Raw genomic sequence first — 420 nt, 5'->3', positions numbered from 1 at the left:
TCAAATCCACACAACTAGGGTTGGAATAATTATATTGAAACATCGATATAGCGGCTTCTATTTAGCGATATTTATTTGACATATAGTATTACTCGTATTCCGACATTGATACTTATTATTGATACTTTTTTCGTTCTTAACATAAGTGCTCATCACAAATCGCAATAAAAAATTTTTCAAAAACCTTTTCGTAACTCAAATATGCACATTAACATTCAAGCACTAATTACAATGCAAAGACGCACTTCAAAATCTGTTGTCAAGTATCCTATGTTTTAACAGGCAGCAGATTCAAAATTAGAAAACAAAATAATTTTAAAGTGTTGCCTTGAATTTTAAAGTGCTCTCTTTGTTTTCGTCCACTTCCATATAGTAAGCGCAATAGTAGCTGTCAAATGTTGAAACACAGCTTTGTATCCT

The sequence above is a fragment of the Condylostylus longicornis genome, unplaced genomic scaffold (genome assembly GCF_029603195.1).
Source record: "Condylostylus longicornis isolate FDR11 unplaced genomic scaffold, ASM2960319v2 ptg000004l, whole genome shotgun sequence".
NCBI classification, from domain to species: domain Eukaryota; kingdom Metazoa; phylum Arthropoda; class Insecta; order Diptera; family Dolichopodidae; genus Condylostylus; species Condylostylus longicornis.
Note: the sequence above shows the minus strand (reverse complement) of the source record.